Source organism: Eubalaena glacialis, chromosome 6 (genome assembly GCF_028564815.1).
Source record: "Eubalaena glacialis isolate mEubGla1 chromosome 6, mEubGla1.1.hap2.+ XY, whole genome shotgun sequence".
In the NCBI taxonomy this organism is placed as follows: Eukaryota; Metazoa; Chordata; class Mammalia; order Artiodactyla; family Balaenidae; genus Eubalaena; species Eubalaena glacialis.
The window spans coordinates 53,206,988-53,221,317 of NC_083721.1; the positions used below are offsets into that span (position 1 = coordinate 53,206,988).

General features: G+C 40.3%; 1 pseudogene; it reads left to right on the top strand.

Annotated features, from left to right (window-relative positions):
• The first annotated feature begins 12,176 nt into the window (after positions 1-12,176).
• LOC133093282 (calcium-binding mitochondrial carrier protein SCaMC-2-like) lies at positions 12,177-13,683 on the top strand (annotated as a pseudogene).
• Positions 13,684-14,330: the final 647 nt, after the last annotated feature.

Below are 14,330 nucleotides of genomic sequence, written 5' to 3' on the forward strand. Positions count from 1 at the left end.
CCTATGAGAATCTAATGCCGCCACTGATCTGACAGGAGGCAGAGCTCAGGCAGTAATGTGAGCGATGGGGAGCGGCTGTAAATACAGATGAAGTTTCGCTGACTCGCCCGCTGCTCACCTCCTGCTGTGCGGCCCGGTTCCTAACAGGCCACTGACTGGTACCAGTTGATCAGGGGGTGGGGACCCCGATCTACAGTAATCAAGACAGTGTGAAATTAGTGTAAGCATAGACAAATAATTCAATAAATAGTCAATTGATTATCTAAAAGATAAATTCATTCAATGGGGAAAGACTTCTCAACAAATAGTGTTGAAACGACTTGATAAATATATTCACAATAGCTTGTACCTGAAAACAACTCAAATTCCTACCAAAAGAAGACAGATAAATAGTCATATACAATGAAATCCTACTTATCAATTAAAAAAAAAACAATGAATTGTTGTTACATGTAAGAGCATGAATGATTCTTAAAAAATTACTTTGAGTAAAAGAATCCATGAACAAAAGAGAAAATATTGTATGACATTATTTATATGAAATACAAAAATAGACAAAACTAACCTATCATGTTAGAAATGAGAATAGTTGCCTACAAGGGTGTAAGGGTGAGGATTGACAGAAAAGGCACAAAAGTAAAATCCCTGGGCTCATGGAAATGATCTATGTCTCAGTTAAGATGTTGGTTACATGGATATATGTCTGTCAAAACTCTGATTGTCCATTTAAGATCTTTGCATTTTACTGTATGTAAATATTCTTTCTTAGTGAAATGAAAAAATAAATAAATAAAATTATTTGAACTCTGGGAAGTGAATTATAATAATAGAAAAATTTCAGATTATACCAAAGCTGCCATTAAGTGAAAGAGAGGTATCTCAAATAGAAAGAAAAAATAGATGTGAGCATTTTAACAAATAATCTGACAATAAATCATTGGACAATGATTTGAATTTCTTGCTGACTTGACATGAAAACTTATTTCAATGAAGGTAACATAATATGCCCTAACAAGGGCATCAGTGACGCTGATAGCAGAGCGGTTTATGAATGTCGTGAATTCAAGAAGTATTTAAGATTAGCCATTGCACAAAAGAAACTTTAAGTTCCCTGTTCACACTTGATAAATTCAGAGAGGCTTTCTCAAATTTGACACCAATCCTGAAATATAGCATGACATTATCAGTAATGAATTATGAAGCAGAAAGAAACTTTTCTAAACTATCAATAATAAAGAACAATTTCATATCAGCCTTGCTAGAGTAAAGATTTTATTGTCTTTCTATTCTCCACAGAAGATGATATTACAAAATATTTATCATACGAAAAAGCAATCAAAGAGTATGCTGCCGGAAATGTAGGAAAAATGATTATAAATGTCTGTCAGAAATTTCATTAATGAATATATTAAGGTATTATTATGGATTTTGTGATCATTGTGGTATATTTTAGCATTTTATAATTTGTAACTTGTTATGATTTCTCATTCTAAATACTCCCTTCACCTTCCCACCCAAATTTATAGTCATAATTTTGTAATCTTTTTTCTCAAGGAGGTCAAGCAAAATGATATGAGATTCAATCTTCATGAAACCTGGATCTGGCCCTCCTTCAATTCCTTTCAAGGGTCATATCTTACAGGTGGTAACAATGTCCCATCTTTACGTTCCTAGGATACTGCCCCACCCTTGTGTTTTTTCCCACCCTCAGCCTCATGCCTATGGGCTACTCTTCTCTACTACTTCCCTATTGCATGAATAGGTTAATTCCATTTGAAACACTTGAACTTAAAGTTCAAATAAGGACTTATGGTTTCATGATCAGCTCTTTTTCTTCCAAACACATAATCCACATTTTATCTTGTTAACAATTTGTCAATTGACTCTAATGTTGTTTATATTTATTGTCTCTAAATCTCTGTAAAAAGGACTTTTTTTTGATAGGGAAAGGAATAAGATTATAACACAGAATAGATATCACCAGCTAATCCCTAATTGATTTAATACTCTTATGGCTGAATAAATATTGTAATACAGATAATGACAATAAGATTTTATAACACTCAACTCCAAAGAGAGAAGGGGGAAATATTCAAAGATCTATTCTAATTTTTTTTCTCCTTTTTCTTCTGGACCTTACAAAATTCACAACGGCCGGCAAATAGTTAAGATTTACAAGATGATATCTTTGCCAGTGGGTGAATAGAAGATTTAATCACTGTTGCCTTGACTTAGCTGGCAAAACAGTTTAAACATGAAGAATTAGATTATTATGCAGTTATTTTAAATGATGTTTACATTAAAAATTATGACAGAAAAATATTCAAAATAAATTTAAAAGATGGTTACAAAATGGGTTGTACCATATAATACTAGTGTTTATTTTTAAAATATTCTGTATATGTATGTAAAAGTCTAGAAGGAAATAGAAGAAAATGTTAACAGTGAAAGACATCTCTGGGTGGTATGACTGCTGAGTTTCTTTCTTTAAGTTCGACCATAGTTACCATGCTTCTACGACTATATATTTCATTTTATAGTAAAGAAGTTTTAAAAATAAAGTTTCTATAGAAGGCTTAATGACATTGGAATTATTCAGAATATAATAGAGAAGAAATAAGCTAAAAATATTTTATATACACTATGATCCCAGGATACAAGTATATGTGTATGTATACATAAGTACATGTATATACAAATGCATTTTATTTAAATTTTTAAAAATATATACAAACCAGCACTCATATTTACTGGGAAAAGATCAGAAGGCAGTATAGCATATAGTTAATAGGGTTCTTTCAAGGATTTGAGTATATGAGCGATTTTCACTTTCTCTTTTATACTTTTTATGTTCAATTTTTTCTGCAATTAATATATACTGCTTTTTAAATGAAGGAGCAAGAACAAGACAGAGGGCAAGAAAATGTTCAGAAAACAGTTTCTCTTTTGCTTTATAACAATAACTGCTCCTAGTAATACTGCCTAAAGCCAAACATTTCCTACCTCAAATTTGGGATAAATATCCTCACCTCATTCAGAGAGTGGGAAAGAACAAACCTCAAGCATAAAGATTTTTCAGCCCAAATAACGGGTATGAACACTGGAGAAAAATTAGGGGAGTACGAGGAAGAGAAAAATGCAGCGGAACAAAGCAAATGACCAAACAGATAAGCAAAGATATTTGTAAAGATTTGTAATTAGGTCAGCAAGCTCAGGAGTGATTACAGTTTGACTCTGAGACATTGTTGAGGGTGCCTGCGGTACTCCAATACATACACAATCTGAACAAAGACATTGCAAGAAGCCATTATCAACACAGCCAATAAGATCAAGAAAAATCGAAGCACATACACACATATATAAACACACACACACACACACACACACCCACCCACACACACACACACACAGGGCCGAGTCACGAATCCAGCCCCTGAAGCATGGAGGGGCTGGAACACAGATCTGACAAATGATTACCAACTATTTAAAGGGGCAAAGGGGTGGGAAGGTGAGGGTGGTGTCAGGTATTCCTGGTAAATTAAACTCACAAAGAGAACATTTAGTAATAACAATACCCATTCTTAAATAAAGAGGTTAACTCTTTCAGTTATGTTTGACTTCTAATTTCCCCTGCATTGTGCTTTTATTGAACAAATATCTTCGTTCAAATTTGATAAATGTCAATACAATTTGGTACGGTTTGCCAAAGAAATACTTACCCTGACAGATTTTAAGAACCTTCATTAACACACCAGTGTCCAAGTAAAAGTCAATTCTGCCTGATTAAATTTGACAGCAGCTCAACCTACCCTGTGTGTAGAGAAATCGGGGTAGAGGTGGTTTTGTGTATATATATATAAAACACTATCAGTTGAAAATTATAACATCCTAAGAACAAAACCAAAAAACTGAGGTGAGTCTGACTGTCAATGTCCTCTGAATAGTACTTCGTAACATTTACTAATCTCTTTGTAGTTTTCATGTTATTGGTACAGAAGTATTCATTTCATCTAACTGGATTGAATTGAGAAGGTTAGGTATTATGGAATTACCAAAAGTTACAAGAAGAGTTTTCAGCTGCATTTCATCCCTAAGTTAGGATGGCTCTCTAGTACCAGACCCCAGGGACCAATCACACATCCCCTCTCGGGGGAAGCTCCCATCAGCAGTGCGGAAGTACGTGTAAGAGTTGAGGCTGGGCACCAGTCCATGGGAAAACTATAAACTGAACCAAAATCACCAGTGAACTTTCAGAGGGTAATAACTTCTGTTTGCTTCTACCCTTACCTATGTTTAAACCAGTGATTCACCTCTGAAAAGCCATTTTTAAAAATCACAATACCCTTTAACCATCCACAAAACAAGAGCCTAATCTCTTTTAAAATCTACTGTTTATATTAATATATATGATTATTTCAAGTAAGTATGGAAGACCTAATTCCAGGGGGAAAATGGTATGTATACGGGTTGAGTGCAAGGGCTTTTTGGTTTTTTTCAAAACAGATTACCTCATGTAGCATAATCTCTGTCTTCAAATTGAGGAGATGGAAGAAATGAGATGAGATTAGAAAGAGATATGTAATCAGTATGGTAGATAGTATTTACTACAAGGATATAGTCAAGAGGCAGGCAGGTGTTAAAATGAGCCATTGTCTAGAACAGTAAGTTACTTAAACACCTTTGTGATTTTTAGAAGGAGAAACACCAACTTTATTCTATTTTCAAAGGTGAGATATCAACTACTTTGGAAACTAAAAATTCTAACTTCCGGTCCTTGGAACTTAAACTTAGAAGTCTGATATAAAAAAAGAAATAACTCTCCTACAAAATATGTATTTGTGTATTTGAATATGCAAATGCTTGGTAATTAATAATTTATTGGAAGTATTCTAAAGATCATTGCTTTATTCTATATATTGTTCTAAAAATCATTGTTTTATCTTATGCATGAATTAAGTCCTAGAAAAAGGATGAAAAAAAGTCTCAATATTTAATATTGTTGTAAAATTTTACAAACTGCCATCCAAGGAGTACAAGCAAATAATGATAATATCTACCATTAATATAGTGGCTAATATTTTGCTAATTTTACTAACACCATACCTAGGTATTTTTCAAGACAGGTATTATTTTCTTAATTTTATAAACCATAACCAATAAACCTACAGTAAGAAATAGGGTCAGAATTGCATCATGAGGTTTCTTTTTTCCTTTTTCTCTCTCTTTTTTTATTATTGTCAAACCCAGCAAACAGCCTCATACAGGGTGTAAATAATCAACAAATACCATTCCAGGGTTTTTTTTAATTCCCTTTACCTGATTCAAATAAGAGAGGTCAAACATGAAAGAAGATCTCTCATAGGCTCCTGTATACCTTTACACTGTTCTTTCAGGTGATCATGAACTATTGCCTTAACACTCCATTCGTTTATTATTCAATTCCATCTGTCCATTCACCCATTCTTTCAATTCAATAGGGAAATAGCCATAGTCAGGGCATTTATAGTTCTTGTCCTCACAGAGTTTATAACTTAATGGAGGATATCGAAGAATGAAAAGCTGGTGCAGCACAATAAGCCCTGTGATAAGAGAATTTGAGACTTGAGCAGCATGAGAGGCTTCCCAGAGGAAACAGACTTGAAGAGGAGTGCATTTAGACTTGGCAGAAAAAAAAGAAAAAGAGTCCTGCCCCTTGTGCCCCACTCTCGAGCATAACTTAGCTCAGTCAGTAGTATCCCAAAACTCTACCGCCCTCTACCCATTCATTTGGTGGTCCTAATCAATAGACAATCAATAGACCATTTGATAATCTTATTAATGTAACTGAATGGTCCTCTAGAGAGCATACACATTTACACAGAGAAAATGTTTTAATATCAGAATCTCCAAAATGTAAAAGATCAGATGAAAATGTGAGTGCTCTGGGGCTTCCAGCCTATTCATATTTGCTATTCACCCTCATTTTACCAGAAGTAGGATAGAGTTACATAATACCTTGCTTCATAAAGTTGCTCATCCTGATATAGATATTATACTAATACCATTCTCTAGATAAGGATGTGCACAGGGTGAAGAATAATAAAGGCATAAAGTCAGGATGGATTTTAATTCCTGGTCCTTGAGAATTCCATTAAGCTATATGGTTTCCCACAACCATGATTCGACCAATCAATTACACTAATAGTGTAAAGGAAACAACCAAACCACAACATTAAAGTGCCAAATAAGTGTTTCTGTTTAAGGGAATGAAATGAACTTTAGAAACAGAAACTATTATATATGAAAGTACGTGTTTCATAGAGATTTTTGTGGTATTTTCTAAATATGAAAGCATTAAATTTATCCTCAAATAATAACATAGGGGGTACTTAATAAATCCATATTAGAAAAAGATGGATAAATGGAAAGATAAATAATGTATTTATTTATTTAACATCTATTGGATACTATATTCCTAGTACTATTTCAGATATGAGTCAGTCCTCTAAGGTGTCTGCTCTCAAGAAAATGAGCTCTGTGGACCTGGGAGAGGAATGAGGGGGCCAGTGTGTCTGGAATATGCTGGGAAAAATAATACAGGATGAGCTTGGAAACATAGGCAGGTACCAAGTAGTGCATGATCTTATAAAGCCAAGGTACTCATTTTAAGAGCTAAACACTAACATGATATAATTTATGATTTTAAAAAATCACTCAGCTTATTGTCAGGTTTACAGTGAGAAAGTATGGAAATGAGACTAGTCAAGCATCTTGCTTGTAGGAGGTATCAGTAGTTCAGGTTACGGTGGTATCTGAGCAGACAGAAAAGAGTATAGATTCCAACTAGGCTTATATGTTTGAAAATGGTACTAGCTGATGGACAACATGTGAAAGTTAAAGGGAAGATAAACCAAGGGGTTGAGTAACTGATTAGATGATATCATTTACCGAGCTCAAAAAGACAGAGCACGGCATACTTGGGGAAAATCAAGGGTTCCATTTTGGCCATATTAACTTTGAAATGCCTGTTAGACATTTGAGATGGGGCCGTTGGATATATAATCTGGAGATGCAAACTGGAGAGAAAAAAAAATATATATATATATATATAGTGAGAGAGAGAGAGAGAATAGACAAGATTAGAGAGACATGTAACATGTAGTTTTGGATGTCTTTCAACATTTAAAGTTTTGGTAGAGAAGGAGTCAGCAGAAAACTGATAAATAGCCAACAAGGTGGATGAATAGTGAGGTGGGAGAGAAGTCACAGAAACCAAGAATTCCAAGAAGGAAGGAGTCATCAACTATGCTGAATGCTGCTGAAAAGTCAAGTATGATGGGGACTAGATAAGTGAGCACTGAATTTGGCATTAAGGGATCATTTGGTAATTTAATAAGCAAATTCAGTGGTGTACACACAGTAGCAGGAGTGGAGTGGGAGGATGAGTGAATCTGAAGTGAAGACAGGGAAGTAGTGAGTGTGCACGACTCTTGAGAATTTTTGCTGCCAAAGAGAGCAGAGAAATGAAAAGGCAGCTAAAAGCAGGGTGGTGGGATTACGAGATTTTCCTGTTTTGTATGTGATGTTACATGTACATGTTAAAGTTAACAGTGCATGTTTATATGAATCATACAGGAGAGGTGGAAAATGTGAAGATTTCATGATTCAGATGAGAGGATAAATCCAAGTGGGAAGTCCCTGATAAGAACAAGAGTAAAGGGTGCAGGATGCAAGGGGATAAGTTGCAGGACTACGTCCTTGATAGAAGAGAAGCAGGGACTCCTTGTCCCTTGTAAAAAGTGGAAAAAAGAGAGTATGGTACGCATACAGAGTATGGACATCTCCTCTAACAGTGTTCAAATCCAATGAGTTCTCAGGTGAAGGGTGAGGTGAAGCAGGGATATCTTGAGTGAGCAGGGCTTGATGCATATACTGCAGTGGCCAAATGCAAAATGAAAATTCAAGGACCTTTGTTGCAAAAGCAGGAAAAAAAAGCACTAAAAGTACTCGATATAAACTTTTCCTTTCTTCTGCTGTCTTTCTCTCAGCTTGCCATTATGTATTTTCTTTGTCATATAATGCCACTCTAAGTAAAGAAAAATTAAAATATTAAATTACTAGCACTTAATTTAAGCATTTCTTTTTATATTGTACAATGTCAGTTTTAACTGGAAATATAAAGGCACTAACTCATTTAAAGAATTACTGAAATTATACAATTTGTATTCCAGAGTTAATCCCTGCAGGGTGCCTCAAAATGACTAGAAAATACAATGAAAACTAGATTCAGGAAGGTTGGAAGGCAGAAAAGATGCCCTGCCAGGCATGGAGTCAGCAGGGGGAGTGCTCCCTCGGGAACTGGTATATTCATGAGGCCAATGCAAACACTTATTTGTGCCTAGGGGCCAATGCTCGTGGCTCAGGACATACGTGCTGGGCAACTTTTCCTGCCTGCTGCTAGACTGATGTATTGCAACCTGAAGGGGGGTGGGGAGGGGTGGTGGTGATCTGGAAAAGTTGAGCCAGGCACCTCCTCTTCCCATAGGCCTGCCGCCTCAACCATGGTGAACAGGCAGTATGCAAGGTCTTTAAACCCCTGTGCATGCATGGATGCATCCTCAGTACTCAGGATGCACTAGATCAAGGGTGGGCTACGGGCTTTCTCCCACCCATACCTAGTCTCAGCCTGGCCACCCTCTGGATGCATGTGTAACTGTCAGCCTAGGGTGAGATGGTTGCCACTGCAACCCATCCAAGACGTTTGTGTGGGGAGAAGGGCAATAGCAAACAAAGGCCTCTCCCAACTAACACAACCTAGTCGCTGCTCCAGGGAGAGAGTAACATCCTTCCTGGATGGGGAGACTGGGCAAGGGTATGGGGTGTCAGGGACAGTAGATGGCATAGAACCCATTCCCAGGAGGCAGGGAGGTGGCAAGAGACAGAATTATGCATAAACCAAGACTCCAAGGGCCTGCCAACTGCTCCATTGTCTCATAGGACTTCATTTACCAAATATAAGATCTAAGATAACATTATTAAGAGTTTCAAGACAATAATGAGAAGCAATCACAGGCCATTAAGCCAGAGTTCGGTGTGTGGTTTCTGAGCATAGGGCTTTGTGTGTTTGCACTGGTTGTGTATCCATGAAGATGATCCTGTGTGGAAGGATTTGAAAGAGATCATTGGCTAGGTGCAGGTATGTTGGCTTACTCTTTGTAAAGCCAAATCCATGAACACAGCTTAAATGGGAGACATTTCTCCGTGAATTTTGCATGTTTCTGGATATCTTGCAAGCAGAGGCACTGATTGTCTTTAATTCAAGACCATTTTTTCAACGATGTCTGGATAGTGAACAGCCTTGAAAGACAGAGATATTGTATTTATCCAAAGCAAAGTGGAAGCATGCTTTTGCCCATTATGAAAGATCCAGACTACCGAATCTCAGGATTCCCCTCCTGAAAGCAGCTCATGATGTGTGCAGCTGTTATCTAGCCTGCCTCATGTCTACCTGTGGGAACTGGATCTTAGAGAACTGCCCCTACCCCTACCCCAAAATGCTGACACTCTGGCTTCCAGTCAGGGCATCATTCATCTCTGACCCAGGAATTGCATATCTTTTAACAGTATCCATTAATATGTGGTAGACGAACTTGTTAGCTTGCAAGTAAGGTAAAAATTCTACTTCTTCTTTTCTTTTTTTAAATTTATTTATTTTATTTATTTATTTTTGGCTGCATTGGGTCTTTGTTGCTGTGCGCGGGCTCTCTCTAGTTGTGGCGAGCGGGGGGCTACTCTTTGTTGTGGTGTGTGAGCTTCTCACTGCGGCGGCTTCTCCTGTTGCAGAGCACAGGCTCTAGGCACATGGGCTTCAGTAGTTGTGGCACACAGGCTCAGTAGTTGTGGCTCTCGGGCTCTAGAGCGCAGGCTCAGTAGTTGTGGCACACGGGCTTAGTTGCTCCATGGCATGTGGGATCTTCCTGGACCAGGGATCGAACCTGTGTCCCCTGCATTGGCAGGTGGATTCTTAACCACTGTGCCACCGGGGAAGTCCCAAAATTCTATTTCTTGATACTTTTCCTTTAGTTATGTCCTCTCTGATAAAGACTTTCCAAGAATAATTGAATTTGCAAAACACACTCTAAAATCCAGGTCATTGTCATTCCCCTGTTAGCAGATATAGTAAATGGAAGCATCCTGTCTGGAAAAAATAAAGCTTCTGGCTACTAAAACCGTGATTCACAAAGTGTGTTTCATTGGATTATAATCAGTGATACATACATACACATAAAGTCGCCTATATGATATAAATTCAAAGTAATGTTTTACTACAGAAGTTCTAAGATTAATGAAGTGTGCAAATTTTTTCTTCATACATCAGTAACGATTGAGCATTAGTCTCAATAGAAGTGTATGTATTCACATGTAAATTGAATAACTCACTGTTGTGATAATGTTATATACATTATAAAACACACAAAAATAAAATGAAATAGAAATATTATAAAAATAAATATTAAAAAATGTTCTCAAGTTTCCTTCCTACCTCCTATTGAATTATCTTGTGCCCCCTATGATATTGATGCACCCCATTTGGAGACTGGTGTTTTAATGTGTTTGATATACATTACAAATCTGCAAAAGAAGATGTATTATGTGCAGAGTTTCTCCAACATTTGTAACCATGGAAGTTTCCCCCTCCACTCCAGGAATCTTTTAAGATGAGTGTTTCTTAAAAGGTACCTTAAAAATATTGATCTATTCTCCAAAGGTTGCAAGCTGGTGACCTAGAGCAGTCTCATTTATTTCAATTGAGTTTGTATGACTTTATTAGCAATGTAGCTAGTCTCCAGTTTACCTACTCATAGTATTTCTGTTTGCATTAGAAATCTCCTTTATTCATTCATCTATCTAACATGTAAAGTTCTTTTAGTTTTTTACCACCACCGCGACTGGTTTTAAACATCACATGACGTTCAGTGGAAAGCTTCATGGTCTTTGAGGAGCATAATTTCTTCAGAGTGAACAGATAATTTTGGCCAGGGAGAGTAGGTGATAGCTTGCTTGAGTTGGACCTACACCAAACTGTTGTGCAGGGTAAGAGAAGAGTTAATGCCCCTCCCCACTACTGTTTTAGGATTTTTTGTGCCAAAAACAGGATATTTATGATTTTAACATTACAGCTTTAGCCTATGGCCTAGCTTGAGGGAGACAGTTGCTGGCTGATACAATAATTAAAGAATAAGAGACATTAGTTTGTCATTTCTCTTTTGTCACCAACCCCATCGGCAAGAGACATATTATTCACACAAATTAAGAATGTTAAGTTTACTTCAGAGTTATCTTATTGGATTTCAAATCAGCTTAGAAAAGAAAAGAAAATTTAAATATTTCTCAAATTCTTACAATGAGGGTAAATTAAACATTTCAGAGTATAATAACTGAATCATATTAATACAGTGAAATTTGCATTGCTTCTGTGATCCAGTGAAAGAAAGGCAAGAAGAGAGAAAGAAATTACACAAACATCAGGTTTAGTGCCTTCTTTTGCTTGAAACGTTTTCAAATGTTAGCAAGAAAAGGGAAACATTTTGCAAGGTTTTGTGCCAACTGGAATTGTACTGACATTCATTCTATTCCCACAGGGAAAGAGTGGATGAGACAGTAATTGATTTCTTCTAAGAGGATCCATCACCCATGACTCTCACTGTTCTTATACCTCATTAGTCAGACAAAAGAAAGTTTCCTAATGGGGTTTTGATTCTCTTGAATCAAAAAAAAAAAAAAAAATGCATTTCCAGATGTTTTAATTATTAAATTTCAAAATTGTATGATACATCATGTTTTTGTTATTCTCAACTAACCGATAAAGAGAGTCATTTAGCATGAAATTTAATTAAAAAGTGGAACTAATATTGGACAGAATCAAAATAGAAGGTCTAATGAATAAGATATCTAGAATGAAGTTTTTGCCATAGGTACAGCACAGTTATGGAGGGGTCAAAATAGCGTAAGTTAATTACCCTACATAGGGGAATGTATTGGAGACAGATGAAAGATAAGACATTTCAATGACTGAGCACCCGGAAGCTGCCCATCCCGCCAGCTTGCCGGCACCTGGAGTCCGCGCTACTGGACTGAGGACACCTGCGTGTCTTCCGCGCTCTCCCCGCCGGCCCGTCACCCCTGCCTCGCGCCCGATGGTGCGCAGTGCGTAGTGCCGCTGCGTGGCTTCCCCGCCGCCGGACGCCGCAGCCGCCGCCTAGTCGTCCGCCTCATCGCAGGCGTCCGTGGACCCTTGCGGCGGCGCCGTCTGCGGGGGCCCGGACCACCGGCTGAGCCTTTGGAGCCTTTTCCAGACTCTCCACGTCAACCGCGAAGGCCGCCTGTGTGTCAACGACCTGGCCGTGGGACTTCGGTTCCTGGGACTGCACCGCACAGAGGGCGAGCTCCAGAAAATTGTACAAGCTGGCGACAAAGACCTCGATGGGCAGCTAGACTTTGAAGAGTTTGCCCATTATCTCCAAGATCATGAGAAGAAACTGAGGCTGGTATTCAAGAGTTTGGACAAGAAGAATGATGGATGGATCGACGCGCAGGAGATCATGCAGTCCCTGCGGGACCTGGGAGTCAACATATCTGAACAGCAGGCAGAAAAAGTCCTCAAGAGCATGGACAAGAATGGTACGATGACCATCGACTGGAACGAGTGGCGAGACTATCACCTCCTGCATCCCGTGGAAAACATCCCTGAGATCATCCTGTACTGGAAGCATTCCACGATCTTTGATATGGGTGAGAATCTGACGGTCCCCGATGAGTTCACGGTGGAGGAGAGGCAGACAGGGATGTGGTGGAGACACCTGGTGGCTGGCGGTGGGGCGGGGGCCGTATCGAGAACCTGCACGCCCCCCCTGGACAGACTCAAGGTGCTCATGCAGGTCCACGCCTCCCGCAGGAACAACATGTGCATTGTGGGTGGCTTCACCCAGATGATTCGAGAAAGAGGGGCCAAATCACTCTGGCGTGGCAACGGCATCAACGTCCTCAAAATTGCCCCCGAGTCGGCCATCAAGTTCATGGCCTATGACGCAGATCAAGCATCTCGTTGGGAGTGACCAAGAGACTCTGAAGATTCACGAGAGGTTTGTGGCAGGGTCCTTGGCAGGGGCCATCGCCCAGAGCAGCAGCTACCCGATGGAGGTCCTGAAGACCCGCATGGCCCTGCGCAAGACAGGCCAGTACTCGGGCATGCTGGACTGTGCCAGGAAGATCCTAGCCAGAGAGGGCATGGCCGCCTTCTACAAAGGCTATGTTCCCAGCATGCTGGGGATCATCCCCTACGCTGGGATAGACCTGGCCGTCTACGACATGCTCAAGAATGCCTGGCTGCAGCGCTATGCAGTGAACAGCGCACACCCCAGCGTGTTTGTGCTCCTGGCCTGTGGCACCGTGTCCAGCGCCTGTGGCCAGCTGGCCAGCTACCCACTGGCCCTGGTCAGGACCCGGATGCAGGCCCAAGCCTCCATTGAGGGCTCTCCGGAGGTGACCATGAGCAGCCTCTTCAAACAGATCCTGCTGACCGAGGGGGCCTTTGACCTGTACTGGAAGCTGGCGCCCAACTTCAGGAAGGTGATTCCAGCCGTGAGCATCAGCTACATGGTGTACGAGAACCTGAAGATCACCCTGGGCATGCAGTGGCGGTGACGGGAGGGAGGCCAACCCGCCCGCCGACTCGCTGATCCTGGGCCTGCAGCCCCGGGATGTGTAGCCATCTCATTCTGTGAATGTGCCAACACTGAGCTGACTTAAGCCAAGCTGTGAAAACCCTAGGATGCACCTGCAAGGGTTGGGGCAGAGCCGGCAGGCCCACTGGGTTTGTCCTGCTGACCCTGGCTGACCCTCGTGTCCGTTCCAGGGAAGACCTGTGGGTGTTCCTCAGGGTCCAGGGCTCAGCAGGACACAGGCTCGCACGTGTGGGGACAGGACATTTCCTGCGGTGCCCGCCGAATAGCTGGGCTGGGAAGCTGGCTTAGTTCTTCCATCGCGACCTCGCAGCCAGACCATTGGCGCAGGGCGCCTTCGGGCCCACCTTGCTTCCTTCCTTGCTGCTGTTTTAAATGGTAGAAAGAGGGCCCGCAGCCCACTCCCCACACTGCTCATCTCCTCTCAGTCCACGGGGAAGGGTAATTCTACCTGACCTAAGCCTGACTTCCCAACTGGCAGTGCAGCCACTGGCAGGGAAGAGGGAGGAGTCTGGCTTCTGAGCTGCCCCGCAGACGGGCACCTGCATGCCCGTGTGCATGACGAGGGCAAGGCTGCCTGGCATCCTGGCGCATGGCTTCATGGGTCCT